The 17,895-nt window shown below is 42.7% G+C and overlaps 1 long non-coding RNA gene across 1 annotated transcript in view; it reads left to right on the top strand.

Moving 5' to 3' along the window:
- LOC147726165 (uncharacterized) overlaps window positions 1-17,895 on the top strand; it is a 172,127-nt gene that overhangs the window by 19,019 nt on the left and 135,213 nt on the right. The gene's annotated exons all lie outside the window — the stretch shown is intronic.

Here is a 17,895-nt window from a genome sequence, read left to right as displayed (position 1 = left end):
AAAATGTAATCTTGAAATCCTAACACATAATCCAGATGGCCGAAAATGTTATGCATAAGGCGCTGAAATACAGCGGCAGCTGAGGCCACTAGTATATCTGAAACAACCAATATGAGACACAAAAGCAGTGAAATCCTTACAAGAATCGGATAAAGGAATTTGGTGATAAGCCTGCGACAAGTCTATAGTTGAAAAAACTTGCTTATCTTAGAAATCATTTTGTTAATTTTAGGTATGGGAAATTGATCAACTTGGATATCGGTGTTAAATGGCGTTAATCAATGCAGAGCCAAATTTAACCATTGGCCTTCCTAGCAGCGACCAATGGAGAAATACATTGAGAACTCTCAATTGGCTCTATAACACCATCCTTAGACCAGTCTATTCAACTCACTAGCTACTTCCTCCCTGACTGCAAACGGAATATTCCTTAATTTGTGTATTTTAGAAACAGCATCTGGTTTCAAATGGATGCAATGTTCAAAACCATCAATTTTGCCATACTTTTGGAAAATCATTGCGTAGACACTTTCCTAAAGATTCCCCTTCATCTAAAATTAGAACTTGCTCAATTCCATTGGGATCTAAAATGATGTTTAATATGTTTTTATCTTTCCAACCTCAGACAGAAGGTCCTTATTTATAAACATAAATTTTGCAAACCGCACTTCTTTGTTTAAATCTGAACAGAAGTTTCCTAAAACAAATAATTCAATTGAATCTCCATTAAAACTCTCCAGGGATATATCAGGAGTCAACAAACTTGAACCAATTTTGTTGATACATTTTTCAACCCAAACAGATTCATTAATATTTGTAAAATGTGAAGCAGAATCAGCGGCAATGTGAACACTTATACCACCCATAAACATAGAAGACATGGGCTTGTTTGACTGTTTGTTGCTTGATATGTTTGAAAACACTCTACTACCAGAATTAGAAACATCACAGTTATCCTGATCACTGTCATCATCATAAGAATTAAGTTCACTTTATTCAACACACTTGACTCGATTATATTTTCTGTCATGACATACTTTTCTAAAATGACCGACTTTTCCACATATAGAACAACGACTTTTAATTGCAGGACATCTTTTGTCATTGGCTAGGTGTTTTTACTATCACACCTGAAACAACAAAACTCTTTTTTATTTGAAGTGTTTTCCTTTTTACTACTTGTTTTATTCATTAAATTGCTCTTTAATCTGTTAGATAAAACACTGGCTACCGTCTCTTTAGAGGATGCCTCTTGTTGGGAAACCTCAGAACTTTTGAGTGCTTTCGCACATCTACCTGACAATTCTCCTTTGTGGGCTACAGCAAGAACATCGTTAAGGGAATTATCTCCATTAACCCAGAGGCTATCTTGAATATTGGAGTCATAAGAAATCATAACAATTTGGTCCCTAATAAGTTCTTCTTCAATCACGCCAAATCTACAATCAAGTGCCAAATTTTGAAGAGCCATAGCATAATCATCAATAGATTCATTTTTAAGTTGTTTTCTTTGAAAGAATTAAAAACGTGTAACCCCAATGCATACTTTACTGCTTTCTGCATCTGCCCCGTAAGAGCTCGTAACCGTCCCATTACCAACGTATATATTCTAGATATCAGCAAGTTTACTTTGCATGCCTAAGCGCACGCCACTAGTTCAACTACAACATTCTTCCTGTTCCATGTGAAGGCCAGGAAAGCTTCACGAGGAACGAAACAATAAATAAATAATAAGCCAACACTACAACATCCTTCTCTCACAGCAGAAGAGGGAAAATGCTTTATTGTAATCTGGCATTTCCAGAGCTGGAGCGTGACATAGGCTCTCACTCAGCTCATGGAAGGCTATCAAGCAGTCAGTGTCCCATGGTACCAGATCACTAATGTCCTTTTGAGTCAACCTTAAAAGTGGCTTTGCTTGCAAGGAAAAGTTTGGGATCCACTGTCGACGATAGATGACCATTCCCAAAAGCATGCAGACTTCTTTTTGTGTTTTCGGAGTTCCCATTTGCAGAATCGTCTCTATGCGATCTGGTGACGGCCTCTGTTTTCTCTTTCCAATTCGATGACCCAGATACTGCACTTCTGTTTGACAATACTGAAGCTTATTTGGGGACACCCTGAGTCCATTCTCTGGCAAACTATTAAGTAAAGCAACTGCATCGATCCTGCAAGTATCTTCGGTCTCTGAAAGGACCAAAGAAGGTAATCCATATACTGCAATAGAACTGAGTTTTGGGGCACCACCAACCATTCAAAATTATTTTTCAAATGCACAAATCGATGACTGTGAACCATTCAGCTTCACATGGTATCTGAAATAGTATAACAACTGGATTTGGTACCAGAGGACAACATGGGATTACGATTTGATTGACCCTGCGCAAATTCTGTACTATTCTGTACTTGGCTCTAGGCTTCTGTAGTCCCAACATAGGTAAATTACAGGGACTTCCTCTTATCTCCTTCAGAATGCCTTGCAAAATCATAGCCTCAATTGCAGGTCGCATTCCAGCCAGTGTTTCTGGAATTAATTTATACTGAGTGATTCAAGGAAATTCAGCATTGGGCTTGACCCGTATCTTCTCAGGTTCAACACCTCGAATCAATCTAATTTCCTCACCTGTGAAATCCCACACCTTCGGTGAAACTGAATCTCTCAAGTCATATGGAAGTCCTCGATTGTGAGACCCACAAATAGTTTGGCACACAACCTCATATTGGCCATTTTAAAATCAGCATCATCATGATAGGTTTGCAACTCCACACCTCTCAGAGTGCATGATATGATACAATTTAATTTGCACAAAAGATCTCGGCCTAATAGACAGACTGGGCTGGAATCAGACAATACAAATTGATGTTGATCCTGAAATGGGTCTATTTTATCAGGTAATTCATTTGTCAATGGATTAGTCTTTTTCAAATTAGTCACTCCTACCAATTCGATCGACTTTCCTGAAAGGGTTAAATCTGGGACTACTTATGTTTGTACTGTGGAGCACGCATCTCCAGTATCAAAAAGCTAACAGGATGCCCATTCACCTTTGCATCTACAAACAGTCCACTTTGATCCACGTCCAGGGCAGCACCCAAAGTGCACTCTCCCTGCTCCCCCCTCTGATACTCATGAGGGTCTTGCATTTGATCTAATCTGTCTTTTATCTCAAAGTAAAGCATTTGACAATATGTTTGTTTTTTCATGGGTATTCTTGGAGGCTGTAGTATCTGCACCTAAGACTCATAATTACCTTCATACATGGATCCAGGTATTATCACAGTATTCACCCCTTCTGACATTTGTCCCTCTCCCTCACATTGCAATTGATTTGCTGAATTCAATCTACACTCGTGCTTTCAAGGCCCGATTTTGTGACAATAGTGACAAGCTGTCACATGTTTTTGATGTGCTACCCACTCAGCGTCCATACCTGCATTTGTACTCCTTCCTCTTCCCTGTCCAGGTTGAGACACCGTCTGTTGGATCATTCCTCGACCTCTTCCTCTTCCTTGACCTTTCGCTCCTCCAACCCCTTGCCCCCAATCTAGCTGTTCAGCATTTCTCAACTGCACTAACATCAACTTTTGCTTTATTTTCTTTTGTGCGGCCTCTACCTGTTCACTGCAATATTTTGCATATCGCAAAATTTGGTCAACAGATTTATTCTGCCAACATATCAAACGGTGCTGTATCATTCAACTAATATCAGATCTCAACCCTAATACAAATTTAGACACAAACTGTCCCACATCTTTTGTCTCAACAGTATCCAATCCACTATGTTGTTTGAATGCCACTAAAAGACACTCATAATAATCATGTATTGATTCTTTAGGATCCTGAGTAGTACGATCAATTTTAAGCCAATTGACAGTCTGTGGGGCCACTTTAGACTGCGACATGTAATCACTTGTTCATATTTCTTCATCACCTCAGCTGAAGGACCATTAGTCCCCGGATCTCTAGCTGATTCAGCAGCAGGCCAGTCGACTGCAACCTTACATGCCGTCCACAGATCACCAGGACCCAATATAACAAACAAGGTATTCAAATCAATCCATAACTCCTTTGAAAACTTAACAAACCAATTAATTTGTTTAAACCAGTTGACAGGTTTTTCCCTCAGTTGAGGAAAATCATTAGTGAATACTGCCAAATCACCCCTGCTCCATGGCACACGTACATACACTCAATTCTGCACCTCTCTCAGAGAGAAATTTCCTGCTGCTTCCATCCCTCCACCTGGAGGCGGGGTATCTCCTATCACTTTCTTGGCGCTTTTCTTTTTAGCCCATCTTTCTTCCCATGTATCCAATTCTCTCCACGGTCGCATTGCTATAATCAAATCTCTAATCTGTGCCTTTAATCCTGTTGTTCGCTTTTTCTCTAAATCTTGATCAGTGTAATTCAATCTGCAGCTTCCCTAGATAAATGTAGTTTTAGCCAAAGCCACCTCATACAATCTTGCCAATTGTACCAATGCTTCATGAACTTGCTTTGCCTTTTTTGCAACATCCTTTGCTACAAATAGCAACTTGCTTGGGTCATATATTTAAATCCTGTCTAATGGCAAAGTCCCTTCTATCACTTCATCTATTTCAATTTTCAATCCGGTCACATCTAACAATGGTGCTTTCTTTGCCACTTGTATGACGCTCTGATCTCTCTCACTTCCTGTTTCTGCCCTGCCACATCTTTGAGCTCACCTTGGAACTGCGCCCTCCTCTATTCTCAATGCTGGACGACTTTCCCTCTAACAACTTCGACTTCTCCAATGATTTCCCTCACATAAACCCTGTGATTCAAATAGTATTCTAGGTGCCACTCGTCTCGTTTTCTCTAGTTCTTCTTTTGACACCATTGACTCCCTCACAGGTTGAACTCACATTCTCAGTGCTGACATAGAATTTGCTAAAGTTCCTGTTCGTCTTCGTTCTGACCCACTGTCCATCCTTGATGGATCAGCTGTGGCTGGCAATGGAGTGCTAGCTTCCACTGGTCTCTGAACCATACCCATCCCACTCATGGTAAGACTTTCCCCTGTCATAGTCTCTTCCACTTCTCCAGTCCGTTGCTGTTGTCTTTCACTTGCCCTCTCATTTGGGTTATAGTTTGAAAGCACAGGTCCAATGGTAACTGGTGCAGTATGAGAGTCTGGTAGCTGTATGGTACATGCACTTCCATTGTGCTCAGGATCTGCATATCATGTCCCTCCAGAACCCCCTAGAATTCTTATTCCTACTGCCATTATTCCCCTTACTCCTGTTGTCTGCTCCTCTGAACCTGTTCAACCTACCCCTGAAGCTTCCCCAGGTTGCTGCGTTCTCTCCAACTCTGACCTGGAACCACTAGGTGGAGGACGTTCTGGTAACAAATGCTCTCGAAAGCTATCATCTGTATCACTGTCCTCTTCTTACTCTGTCCTTCAGACCCCCCCTTTTAGCAACCTGAATGGATATAAGCGTTCAACCTCTATGGCGTCTACTCTCCACCACTTCAATTGTACATCCCACCTAGCAGCCTGATATGCCTTCATTGCTTTCTTCATTCTTTCCTGTGAAGCTTCTCTCCTTTTTGCCATTGCTGCTCTCGTCCACGGATCTAATGCCTCAAATTGCGTTGGTCTAGACGGAGGCTTCATAGAAGACATCACCCCTCTTAGCTGGATCCATAACCAGGGAAATCCAATTCTCCCTCTTTCTCTGTGATTTTGTGCGAATTTTGCAGCCACACTACAGTATGGAGTCTTACATTGGTTGCCATGTAATGTGTTGGAGTATCCTCTGGTGGAGCTTCTTCTCCCACCCGAGTTACAACTCCTGTGTTGCCTCAACACATACCACGCAACACCTTAAAACATCTCATTATTAAAATCAACTATTTGCAATCCAGAATTCGATATTGAACTTCGGACGAACTTCCACCAATCCCAGCATGGCGTAACACCAACCGACCAATGCCAGCACGGCTCGCACTGACGTCACAACTCCCTCCTTGCAGTTGCTCACCCTCCTTTACAATTTCTCTTCGTACACTCGCTCACACATTTGTACACAAGTAGCTGTATAACCAGAGTCATTAACCAAGTAACTGCTTCCTACTACAGCCACATTAACTTACAGTCACATAAACAAGTAATCGTCCATCCGCTAAAAGATCGATAGAACACTCTCACAAGAACATCTACTGTGACCCTCGACATGCATTGGTCATCCGATCGCCGTAGTCTACCCCCGGTCCCTGAGGCTTTCCACCGCGCCATTAATCTTCTTCATTCACACAAAGTTAATTCCCACCACAAGTGGATCGCCGATAGCGCTTCACTACACCCACAATATTGATCAGACAATCATATACTGAAAACTGTCCCGGGATATTGGTCTTCTCTTGAGTCCGCTCACCAACACTTCCTGATCCGCACGTGTCCAGACCAGTAAACCGATTAACCCACAATCCCTCGACTCGCATCCTCACTTCGCAAGAAAACACACCACAATTATTTCATCACTGCAATCTGACACACCACACAATTTCATACTCACTCTACCACTGTTTCTACCGCACCATCAGCGTCCTCCGACCTCCATCAATCGTCGTTTTGCGCCGTCATCTGCGCCTATTCCAGAGGCAAATTTCCCTCCACTTTCACTCTAAATCCCTCATTTCCCCTCACTTTAGAGGCAAACCATCCTCTGCTACCATTTGATTACACTAACTTTAGACCTTGCCTTACCTTCCTAATTTTGCACTGACGGTCTTTTATTTGTCTGCTGAAAGTTGTCGAGGGGTAAAAACACTTCAAGATTATACTTACAATTTAGTCATACTCAAAGGACCACAGACTCCGAATTCTACTTTATGAATTTTATTAGGGAACAGGATCTATGGGTCCCTTATATTGTTCTATTAGCCAATGCTCTGGCAAGGGGTGCTAAAGTCCCTGATTCGTGGCTGGGGGCGGAGATCCTCCCAATTTATAAGCAGGGCGATCGCTCAGTAACGGCTAATTATCGACCTATTAGCCTAATTGATGCTGTACAAAAGATTGGGGGCGCCTTCTTTTGGGTAAGATCCAGAGCTGGATCTCTGATTATGATGTTTTAAGTCCTCTCCAGGCAGGTTTTCGGCCACATATGGGGACCCTGGAGCAAGTATTTAGATTTATGTTACTTTATTGGAAGGTGGTCTTCCTAGGGGGGGGCCTTCTGTTTGCGGCTTTTGTGGACCTTAGGTCCGCGTTTGACTTAGTGCCTAGGAATAAGCTCTGGGAAGTCTTGATGGAACTGGGCATGCCTAAAGAGCAGGTGGCCCTGCTCATCAATTTGAATTCAAACACCTATGCAAAAGTAAGATGGGGGGCACCCGGTGAGACTACTGATAGCTTTAAAATCGAAAAGGGGGTTAGACAAGGGTGTGTGTTGGCCCCCACCCTTTTCTCTTTGTTTATTAATGGGGTGACTAAGTACTTTTCCAACTTTCCAACTGACGCCCCCTCCCTTGCTGGAAGGAAAATTCCCCTCCTCATGTTCGCAGACGACACTCTTATCATCTCTAAAATGAGGCAGGGCCTACAGTCTGCGCTGGCCTGCTTTGAGTGTTTCTGCAGCGAGCATGAGTTAGAGGTGAATGTCAGCAAGACCAAATTCATGGTTCTGCGAGGCCCCAAGGCTGTGAAGGCCAAGATGTCGATGAGTGGAGCTATACTGGATCAAACGGAGGTGTTTACTTATTTGGGTGTCACACTAAGTGAGAATATGAGCTGGAAACCTCAACTGGATCTTATGGCCCTGAAACATGTCCAACTGGGGGGAGCCCTATTGAAGGAGCATGCAAAATCTCTGACTAAACCTCTGGCCCCGCTGGTCAAAATTTATGGCTCCAAGATAATCCCTGCAATTATCTATGGTGCAGAACTGTGGGGTTATAGTGATCTATCCACTCTGAGAGTGGCACAGAATAGGTTCCTCAGAATGGCAACTGGGCTCCCACAATCAACACCTTCCATACCCCTACAGCTCGACTTAGGTGTTAAACCCATTGAGGATGTGGCACGGTATAGACCACTGGCGTTTTGGCATCGTCTGTGGACTACACCCGAATTATCTTTGTTTGCCGAGGCTATCCTTGAAGTGAGGGGGCTTGAAGGGGCTCATTGGGTACCCTTATTCTCTCATCTTAGAGAGCTCCTGATAAACCTACGCTTGGAGGTGCTATGGGTTGATCCAGCTAGTGCTACCTTCCCATCAAAAAAGGGTCTTAAAGATATCTATTGGCACTGGATCGGAGAGAGGAGATCTACTTTGGTTGTTGGCCCTATCATGTCTTTGGAATTTTTGGTTATTAAGGATGCCCCCAGATACGAGGCCTATTGGGACTTAATAACCAAGCCGAAAGATCGTAAATTGTACCATCAATTACGAGTTGGCTCGTTACCTGTGCGGGGGCTAACGCATTCCTGGTCCTTGGGGGGCAGTGATAAATGTCCTTTCTGTGTGGCAGCAGTAGAGAACATCGAACACATATTCTTCTGCTGCCCCATTTATTTGGAACCCAGAAAAATTTGGCTTTCACCGGTCTGCCGCTCACTGGGTACTAGATCTACTATTGCAGCTACCAGGATCCTAAAAACTGATACTACTCCCCTTATCGTCATTGGTGTAGCAAAATTCCTGAGCTGGGCCTGGTCACTCCGTAGTCGCAATCTTGGAAAATGAAGTTTCTATGTTATTCGCTTTTATGTGTTTTTAACTGCAACATAGTATTGCTTATAGGTCACCATGGGTCTTCTTACATCATTGTTTATATTTTTTTTTCTGGTTTTAAACTGTAAAGTATTTATTATCTTATATACTAATCTGTATGAACTGTATTTTTATGTACATTGTCTTTTATGATGTAAATCGAATAAAGACCTGTTTGACTTGACTTGAATTTTATTATAAGGCAAAAATTAATTGGATATACATGAAATGGAGAATTAGCAAATATAAATACATAAAAATCAATACAAAGCCAAATCTTTGCATATAATTAATATGGCATTGAAGGCACAAAGTAATAAATTCAAAGTAATAAATTCAAGACCCAAGATACACTCCAAATTGGAGGCAAAATCTAAATACTTTTTCATTAGGAATAAAAGCATAAATTATCTTTCCCTATATTACTCTAATTGGTTATAGTCCTTGCTGTTTTCGCCTACCCAATTCCCAAAGGTGTCAGCATGTGTCGACTTCCTGAAAAGTACTCATGTCAAAAGGGTTAAATTAGCTTAAGGCTATGGAGCGCGACCTCAGTATGCTTCCTCTCCTCCGAAAATCTAGAATTCTGAATTATCAGTCCCTGCGCAAAACGGACAACTCAGCCCCCTCCTAAATGTATCACATGACAAATCATTTCACTTTCAAAGGTTGTGGTGAATTTCCATCGCTTCTTAAATTAATTCTTTTTTTCTTCGAGTGGCCTTGGAGTGCAGATAGGCCAGGCACAGAAGGTATTCTTCCTTATACCTTCTTAGACTCCTCAAAGACATTCTGGTTATCGCCTTAAACTAAAAATAATGAAGTCGAATTCCAATACCAATAGCAGTGGTGTGGCACACACAAAGATACATTTAATTATTTCTTCAGCAACCAGGGCTTTCAAAACTGTCAACAACTTTTAACTCTGTGCCTACAGTGCAGGCAACTTTAACACACTCGATTACATTGATATGAATGTAATGTGATCCAGCACATTATGCATACAGTAATTATGGTGTCTCTCATACATGTAAATTCTATTTAAAAGTGCACATTACCTTTCTTGCTTAAGATGTAGAATAAATGCATTTAATAAACATAATACGCTATAATGATAGAAAATATGCGGGTGTGTTTAAACCATGAGCATAATGCACCCATACAAGTTAGAGTGCTTTAAGCGCTCTATCACACCCAACTCTATTAGCATTTATACACTAAGAAAGTCTCAAATGAATGACGTCTTCTTCAAGGAGCTGTTGATCTTGGTGCCAAGCCCTTAATATTTTTCTTACATTTCACTGTTAGTGTCTGGCCATTATGTTCAATAAATGTCAATGTGAGCAGCCGTGTCCCACGCAGGTAAGAGCCAGACAGCAGGATTGGAGGGGGGGGATTCGACAGACGGCCACGAGGGAAAATTAAATAAATAATTAATTTTCCCTCATCGCCATCTGTTGAAATCAACCCCACCCCCACCTGGCCCCACCGCTCTAACCTGCATGGGCCATGGCTGAATGTGAGTGCATAGCCATAATACCTGTAGAGAACAAACAGACATGAAAAAATATTACTAAAATGACTTGCCAATAAACCTTTAGAAAATTGCAAAGATACATGTCACACCTGTAAACATGCAGGGCAATAGCCTCCAGCCTGCCAAGTTATGGAAATGCTGGGCTATGATACAAATATAGCAGACTTTCCCTAATGGGGAAACTACAGAAGAATGGTAGGTGTGGGGCTAAATTAGTTCCCATTCGTTATTAAATTACTACTTACCACTCTTGAAGATTGCTTGTTGGTAAAGGAACATATGAAAGGTAGTCGCTAGTTACATAATGATATATTTATCAAAACCAAAGGTGGAAAAGGAGCAGATACTTCTCTGTGAAGTTAGTTCCAAGGGATGATTCTATGAACTTTAGGAAAAAATTAACAACCTTTCTTTTCTAGCTCTGTCCTCTGAAGTCGATTCTGATCCCTTTCAGGATAGCGCCGGGACACTCCTCGGAGTATCTGCACTCGTTATAAGTTGATATAACATACCATAACATAACATGACCCATCATCAAAGCTGTCTAAACTTGAAGACAAAGCATTGAAAGAGCAAGAGACTTGGGAGCTGTGGAGAGGGCATGAAGGCAGTCTTAGCCGTCTGACGGGACAAGACTTAAGGATCTTGAGAGGCTTGACCTGAACATGAAGGGATTATCAAAAAAGTCTGACCTGGTGAAGAGTTGACTCTTTGAAGATCTTCTTAATTTGAGGTAGTCACTTTCCAGTCTTAAATGAATTGGCAGCCAATCATTGCAAGGAGCTCAGGACATTCAGAGACTGACTGGAGCATCTCATGTTTCTGTGCAGATGGGCCAACAGTGGGCACTGGCTGGCAGACTTAAGGCTTCTGCTCTGTCTGCACAATACAAGCACTGGGGCATAATTACAAAAGAACGGCGCTGAGCGGGACCGCAAGAAAAGTTGTTGCACTGAGTTGCGTCATTTAAAAAACACAGTGAGGCACCGTATTTACAAGAATATGACGCACCACTATGCTCTCTCCTGCACGTCACTAAAACAGCAGCCGTGCGCTATAACAGGCACCCTTGCACCATGGTGAAAGGGCACCTGCATTGCAGGGATGCTTTTTGTTGTGCAGGAAGGGACAGCTTCTTGCATAAAATATGTAATTAATGGCTTTTCCACCTTGTGTGTGTGCTGTATGATGCAGCACACATAGAAAGAGCAAAAAGCAAGAAGAAATTAAATTATTTCTCCTTGTTGTGCCACTTTAAAGCCTCCCCTGGAAAGGCGTTGCCTCAGATTTACGAATACTTGTAAATCTGGGGCAGTGTCAAAAAGCCATGGGTGTTGCATGGGAGCGCCCACGGCAACACCCATGACACACCCCTTTGACACAAAGTACTGTGTGAAAGAGGGCCATATTTACAAGGCTGTGTAAAGCCACGCAAACTATCAAAAAAAGTGACCCTTCTATGGCGCTAGGGGCTTGTACATTTTTTCAATAATAAGGTTAGTAGCCATGAATGACTGATAAACCTCTGTAAATGTCTCTCTTCCTTTTATAGATGGCCAGAGAAGGGTTTTCAGAGACAAATATGTCCGGACACGTTTTTCTGACCGAACAGAAATCTCAGAAAAGATTCATGTATTCTATAATGGGATTTATATTGGTTGAGAAATTCACTTTCAGAATAATTTGCAATTTATTCTTACTACTATGATTCCATAGAATTACATTTTCTTTTGTGCCTTAGAGTGACAGATTGCTCTAAAGTTAGTCTTTAATGTATAACTAAAATTGATGTATAGCTATGTTTTATGGACAGCAGGAATAAGGCTGCATAGTTTTTATGCGTCAATTGTAACTTTTGTGTAAGTTTATTTAGGCAACAAAATCCATTTCCTTTCAGTTGGATGTGATCAAGACAGGGCATGCAAAGCCCTATTTCTATAAAAACAAAAGCATGCCTAGACTGTTAATAAAAGGGATTCAGCAGTGAGCAGCATAGCTGTGGGTAGGCAAATCACAGGGAGGTTTATAATGTGAAGTCATTAATCAGAGGGAATGGAATATTCTTCTAGAGCCGAGATAAAAGCAATGCATGGTTTCTATTCGCTATTACCTACTTACAGAATATTAGGTAGTGGGCCACTCTCATCACTCTTCATGTAAAGGCAATGCATTGGCCCAATTGCACAGCATGGGTCCTTGGTCAAAACAATACTCACCCTCTTTCTGACTTGAAAAGAAGCTCACGTGTAGCCGATATAAGGTTGTGGGGCATATTTATAAGGACATTGCGCCACCGTCACGTCACTTTTTCAGAGGCTCCAGTGGTGCAATGCCCTGCTCCAAATTTACAAAGTAACAACACATTGCAAAATATCGTACCCTTTCACGCAGGTATCTGCGTGAAAGGGGCGTGCATTGGGTGTTGCTGTGAGTGTTCCACCGCAACACCCATTGCTTTTTGATGCTGTCCCAAAGTTACAAGCATCTGTATTGATGGATTTTGATTGATTGATGGATTTTATTGTTGACCTTCGATTATTTAAAAACATTACAGTAAAAAGCTAAGATTAAAACCCAACCCCCTTTACCCTCCCACCTGTCCCAACCGTCCCCCCGGCCCCGTCCCATGGCCTCCTGTGAGATTTATAAAGCCCATTTCCAACAGTCAAACTTGTGTTGCAGGGAATTTTCTGCCTTTAGTCCAGGAGCTTAATTTTAATGTGGCGATGTTCCAGTCATAGTACTTGAGGTGGCGGCCAAGGTCTTCTTTGCTCATAAATGTTACAGTGACACCTTGTTGGCGCATTAATCTGGCTCAGACTTTCATGGGCTTTAGGAAATCGATTATACTCTAGCGTCTAGTGCTTGACCAATCTGGTAAGTTTATTTTGCTGCTCTTGCCAGGTGGTGTGTTTTTATTTCTGAAAAGCACCAGTCGGATGCCTCCTTGCAAGTTTTAATGCCGAGAGCTCTGAAAATGGGATGAAGCAGCCTCTGCCGGTCGCAGGTGAGTTTGGGGCAACAGCATAGTAAGTGGAGCCAAGATTCCTGTTGGTAATTGCATAGGCGGCATGAAATAGCTCCATCTGTTCGTGCCCAAGCTGGATTGAAGTCCCCAATTTTAAGTGACGTTAGGCTCATAAAAAGGATTTTGTTGCATGCCTGGACCCCTACTGCTTCTCTAAGGTATGGTTGGGCTTTCCCCAAGGTTTAAGATTCGTCCAATGCCTTCGCACAGGTGTTGTGTCGGATTAGATTAGTTCCTTTTCGTACGAGATGGAGCAGACCTGCCGTCTCATGATGTTTGACCAAGCCTTAAGTGGGATGTCTGTTAGGGACACACTGTTGGAATCTATGTTTAGGGTCTCTGTTGCTTTACCCAGCTTGGTAAACCAGGTGGAGTCCTCCTCTCTGAAAATGGTTACAAGATGTTGTTTGAGAGAGTTGTGCGGTGCTTTGAGGACTCTGACAAGGTATTTTATTAGATATCCCTGGAGGGCCAGTTTGGGTCTGCCGAGGCCTAATTCCAGCTGTAATCTTGTGTTCCTTGCATTCCCAGGTGGTTGCAGCACAATCTTGTGGGCTTTGACCTGCGCTGCTACTATAAGTTTATCTAAAGCTCCTGGAAATGCCAAGTGACCGTAGATAACGGCCGGGATTAGTTTTACCCTGAGGACCTTTAGTATCGGGTCTGCTGTGGGGCTGGTCAAGCATTGACTCAGGCATCTCATCGATAAAATTACGCTGTTGATTTTAGCAGTTAGATATTTTGAATGAGCTGCCGATGTTTCCCTCTTGTTTAGCCAAACACCAAGATAGTTATAGGCTGTAGCGGTCCCGATTTGGTGATCTTCCAACTTCCAGACTGCTTGTATTTTGTGTGGGTATCTGCCAAATATCATTATATTTGTTTTGCCTTAATTAACTGTCAGGTGATTCTCCTTGTTGTACTCCCTCAGCTCTTTAAGTGCTCTTGTGTAGTCCATAACTACAGTATCATCTGCGTATTGTAGAATTGCTATTCTCGCAGTGCCCAGTCTCGTGGAACTAGACTTGCCTTTTTTAGGGCTTCCCCCATATCTGCCGCATAAAGATGAAATAATAGGGGGGCCAGGACGCAGTCCTGCAACAGTCACTTGTTGGTTTCGACTTTTACAGAAAGAGCTGTGAGGCAGAATTTTACTTGTACCCAGGACCCCCTGTGAAGGGATATGGTGGCTTTCAATAACTTGGGAGGTACCCCCCAGAATAAACTTTTTCCCCAGAGTGTTCCCCTATCGACTTTGTCAAAAGCCGTACTGTAGTCAATAAAACAGCAGATCAGCGGAGGGTGCCTGACTTTCATAGCACGTTTTGAGAGGTAGGCCAGGGCCATGATGTTATCAGTTTTCCTGAAGCCATTCTGAAAGAATGGCAATATTTTGTTGCTATTAGCCCAGTCCTCTAGTTCTCTCAGTAGTAGTTTGGCAAAAGCTTTGGCTTCTACATCCAGCAGGGACAGTAGCCTGTAGTCGCCTTTCTTGTGAATGGGGAAGAGGATAGATCCTTCCCATGAGTGTGGAATTGTTTCCGTTGCATATGAAAAGTTGTATAAGGGGGTGAGGACTGTGGAAAAGAATGATTGGGCTGTTTTGAAGGCCAGGGCTGGTGCCCGTCATTCCTCATTTTCCTAATCTTCATCATTATTTCGGCTTCTGTGAATCCCTCGTCCTCAAACATTCTTTGTCCTCCCTCTTCTTTGTGTCTGGAGAGAGTAGTTATGTGGGAGCCTGTTTCCTGGATGTTCAAAGGGTCCTGCTTGGTAACTAGTTTACCTTTGGTATATAATCCCCTTACGTATTCTTGCCACTTGTTGCTTTCAATATTGTTCTCCTTGCTCCTGGGTTGAGAGCTCACACGATTGATGTACCTCCATAATTTAGCATTATTCTTTTCCTTTAGCAGGGCAAATACTGTGATCCATTTTTGTTCAATCTCTTTCCTCTTCTGCTCACCTACATTTATCATGAAGGCGGCTAATGACACGTTTTTTTTTACAGGGTTTTTTTATCCAGCTTCCGCGACAGGTCTTCTGTCAGTTCCTCCCAGCAACCAACCACCTCTGAGTCGGTCTCCCGTGATCCCCGAGCCATGGGTGTTGCTGTGAGTGTTCCACTGCAACACCCATTGCTTTTTTATGCTGCCCCAGAGTTACAAGCTTCTGTAAATCTGAGGCAGAGCAAAAAACTAATGCCACTGAAAAGAAGCTGTTAAATTGGCACAATACCCACATTTTTGCTCTTTCTATGTGTGCTGCATTCTGCAGCACAAATACAAGGAGCAAATGACCTTTAATGATGCTTCATGTGCAGGGAGGTGTCCCATCCTGCACATAAACAAGCATCCCTGCAACACAGAGTCATCCCTGCAATTCAGGCACCCTTGCATTATGGTGCCTATTGTTGGCGCTAGGTAGCATTTTTTAGCGCTAGCGCAAGGGAAAACACGGGTGTGTGGCATATTCTTGTACAGTTGGCACATCCCAGTGTTTTTAAAGGACTCAGCACAGCACTACTAAATTGCTTGCAGCACAGTGCTGTGTCATTTCTTTGTGAATATTCCCATCAATTTATTTGCTTTTCCATGCAAAGAATGTAGTGATTCATGATTCTCATGCAGCAACTGGTAGCCTTTAAATGCAGTCTGAATGGGCTGGTGCATCAGTATTGAGAGAACAAGGCAGACAACTCTGGAGGATCTGGAAACCGAGGCGGCAGCTTCTCTGAAAGATACAGGGCTCTAGAGAGGGCTCTCTCTTAAATACCCAGGGTCTGGAGCAACACCATCTCTGAAACAGTCTCAGATCTAGGCATTGGCCTACCTGAAGGTTCCAGGGATTTAGACGAGAGCTCCTGACAATCCTGAGAGAGGAGCCCCCAAGTCCATGCAAGGATTTAAACATAAACTGCTCCAGAACATCAGGGGGTTCAAGTGTAATTTTGGCTGATGCCCGGTGGGGCTGTCATAAGCAGCAATAGAGGAATTTGGCTCTGGTTCACCCCTCGGTCGGCACCTACCCAGCTAAACAACGGACATCATTTTCCTTGCCTGCCTTTTGTGTTTTCCTACCTGCATTCCCTACCCTCGCTTACCATTCCTCCTCTACCTCTTTACTCCCCATAAGACGTGTGTACGCGCTAATAATCTCACATTACTGTGTAATCTCTTGTTTCTTCTTTTCTCCTATGTCTATACTTGTCTATGTAATTATGGAACCTGTAATTCACTGATCCTCATGTAAATCACTCTGATACCTTTGGTTCTAGCCAGCGCTATATAAAACTTTGCACAAAAAAAAGTGTATCTCTGAAGCAGGTCAGGGTTCACATAAAAGATCCCCCAATGTATCCACGTTCTAGGCAGGAGCTCCTTAGAAGCATTTGAGACCCGACACAACATATTTTACTAAACATTCCGAAACAAAGACTGCAGCATATCTGAGACATAACCGAGCTCAGGAGGGAGCTTATTGGAAGCATTGGAACATCTCTGCTGTAGATTCTCTAAGACCAACATGAACAGAGCCATTAACTTTCCTGAAGCAATCAGGAGCACAGGCAATAATTTCTTCAAGTCATTGTGTCAAATTATTATATATATATATAAATAGATCATCACACCCATGACTTGATTACATATGGGTAACCATTTTGAAGGATGAAGTTGAACAGGGAGCTGTTCACAGAATGGCACCCTTAGAAGTTGTTGGATGAGGTATTTGAAGGCTAAAAGTGGACTTTAAACATGGTAAGTCACAGTTGCAGAACGTAAGTATCAGATGTTGTATAATAGTATGAATAATCACTCAGAACAGCAGCTTCCCCAAAGCACCCAAGACCCAAGCAGCTTCTCAGAAGTATTCACATTGGAGAATCTCTAGAAGATTCAGAATGTGAGGTAGGATCCATGTATTAAAGAAGCTATGTCTCTGAGCATCCGTGGACTGCAACAAGAGCTTTTAAGGGCCTAATTTCAATCTCGTTCAGAAAGCAAACCAAACGACTCGTGTCCGGAATGCTTTCCATATGACTTGTGTCAGAGGAGTCCCACCAAACAAGTACATTGCATTTGAATCCATCCGGATACGATTCTGTCAGACTTCCCTTGGCTTCAATAGGAGCCTGTATACCGAACGAATACACAGGCTCCCATTGACAAAAGTGGTGGTTGGCAAACATTGTGCACCCTGTGGCGGGCATCCCATGGTACCAGCCCCCGGGTTAAGAGGGGCTGGCTACGGGCCCCCAAAGACCAATTCTGGCAGCCTTTTTTATTCAGGCAAAACAAATCGTGACGGCTGTCCGAATCGTTCATCGTACTTGCTCACTTGGAAAATCTACTCCATATAGCTGTATGATTTGATTACAGAGTGCTCTATCTCTCCATATGCCTTCTGGAACTGATTCGCTCAGCGCTAAGGGTTTCCAGGCATTGTAATTGGTAGTTCAGAATTGGGAATGAGTCGGTCGGAAACAAGGGCTCTGGATCCGTTTAGGAAAAACAAATCCGATTCGGAGGCCTTGCGATAGAGATCGAGAATTGAATAAAGACCTAAGTTTCTAGGGGTGGAGGAGGGG

Source organism: Lissotriton vulgaris, chromosome 3_1, assembly GCF_964263255.1.
Source record: "Lissotriton vulgaris chromosome 3_1, aLisVul1.2, whole genome shotgun sequence".
Classification (NCBI taxonomy): domain Eukaryota; kingdom Metazoa; phylum Chordata; class Amphibia; order Caudata; family Salamandridae; genus Lissotriton; species Lissotriton vulgaris.
The sequence above is the reverse complement of the archived record's forward strand: the minus strand, read 5'-3'. Positions and strand labels throughout refer to the sequence as shown.